Raw genomic sequence first — 2236 nt, forward strand, 5'->3', positions numbered from 1 at the left:
TAAAACCTGGTGGCATGTTGGAGCTGCAAAAGAATTAAAAGAAATTTCCCAACACGGTAAGCTTAAGCATATATTATATTGTTAATTTCTGTGCAAAAGGTTTTCATACAGCAAGGAACCCAAAGAATGTTCTATTGACTACTTGAACAGAATAAAAGGAACAAAAAAAAACTATGGATGTTCAACATGTAAGTTAGCAACAGAAAATAAATGAACTTCTACCTCTGGACCATCCAGCTGAATCGGAATGAACTAATGATCATCCTGAAAAGTTGTTTCCTACCACTTGATAATTGCCCTTGAACCCCTTCTGCTGCAGGATGGAACGTTTACCACATTAGTCCTGAAATGTCACACACATAAACAACTATAGTGGTCGTTCCAAGAAAAAGATCAAAGTGTGAAGGTTGTCAATCAAACGTAAGATAAACTTCAGGTACACTGCATCTTCTACAATCTATATCACACTGTGCTCCCCAGAACAATGAATCATATTAGTAACAATTTGCACACAAGCTTTGCCTTTTGTTGCTGCAGATGAGCTAGAAATCTACAATTCTTGCTATCCAAAAATGCTAATTTATTATGAAACAAAATCCACAAAGGGGCCCAAATCGAGAACTGATGAATATCATACCCAAAAACCAACAGCAGACACACCCCAACAAGCCTAGATCTAGCACTCTCTTCCCAACCAACCATATGAGCTATCCAACCCCCAAGAACGTGAAACATAAGCAAGGATCAATAAAAACAAGCCAGTGCCAAATCATAGTAACCTAGGGGGAACAAATCGAACAACAGAAGCCAATGAACATGTGATTCTTCCCATTCTCTTTCAGAAGGTCACTGGACAAAGAACATCATGTTTGTCAGCAGACCTATATGAAGGTGCCAAGAAAAAACACAAGACTAAAGGGACACAAGCCAAGTAGACCAATCAAAACGCACCAGGCCAAACCAAAAGGCATATGATGCAGCACACCAATCCAAAAGACACACATCCGCATGCATCCAGTTCTTCCTGACAGCTCTCACTACAATCCTAGCAACCTATGCGCACACAAAGGAAATATCCCAGCCTTAGATCCAAACAAGTAGCAAAAAGCACACCCCTGTCACCCACAAGCAAACAAACAAGGCAGAATTGAGAACCACTAGAAGCCAACCAGGGAACACCACTCTCTGTCTCCACCTACATAAGAAAAGAAGAAAGAAATGAACTTATTTGCCACCATGCACACTCACACGAAGGGCACACACACAATACCTAGATACACCAACCTTGATACGAAAAGAAACCTAAAAATGAAGAAAAGGAAAAAGAGGAGTCGACCTGCAGATCCCTGGAGCAAGACACGAATACCAGCACGGACCCAGCGACGAACAAGTGGGGAGGTCAAGCAGGAGCAGCTACAAAGGAAGGACCAGCCCACAGAAATGTCACAACCAGACCTCGGCTCAAGCAGACAACGGAAATCGGGTCAAAAGGAAGATCGCCCAGGGATCAACGAGTGGCGCAACGGATCTGGCCCAACGACGAGAAGAGCAATGGATCTGCAAGCAATAGGCAGCCAAGATCCAAAACTGGTCAGCCATGACAAATCGAACGCCGAAAAAGGGGAATGAAGCGACGAGGAGAAGAGAACCACCTTCACCGGCATCACCGCGACGCGGCGCCATCAGAGACCATCGGCGACCAACCCTAGGGACGAATCTCGGATCAGAAAGCAGGACAGCGGAGAGGAAAGAGCACCAGAGCGAAATCAAAGGAAGAGGGGAGGAGAAGAGGCAGGCGGCTACGCAGGATAAGGCAGGCCACCCACCCACCCACCCACCACCCTTCACGCCACCGAATAGTGCCCGGCCGCGTGAACGAATCACAACCGGGCAGCTCCCCCGGCAGGCCACAGCGCATACCCGGTAACGAACAACGGCTGGGCACATTGACGAGGCGGCCCCCGTGGCTCCCTCGCCCCGACGCAGAAACCGCCGGCACCCAAACGCTCACCCACACAGAGGAGAGCCCCCCGCGACGCCATATCTAGGCCCACATGTAGATGAGAGGGGCGAACGAGAGGAGAGCGAGAACGATTCAAAACTGGAGCCACCGAGCGGCCAGGATCACGACACGTCAGGGAGGAGCCGCATATCGGACGGCCAGCATGCAGATCGATCTGGGATCTCCCTTATTCCGGCACAAATCAAGAATTGAGATTACTGTCTGCCACACACT

The sequence above is a fragment of the Triticum aestivum genome, chromosome 5B (assembly GCF_018294505.1).
Source record: "Triticum aestivum cultivar Chinese Spring chromosome 5B, IWGSC CS RefSeq v2.1, whole genome shotgun sequence".
NCBI classification, from domain to species: domain Eukaryota; kingdom Viridiplantae; phylum Streptophyta; class Magnoliopsida; order Poales; family Poaceae; genus Triticum; species Triticum aestivum.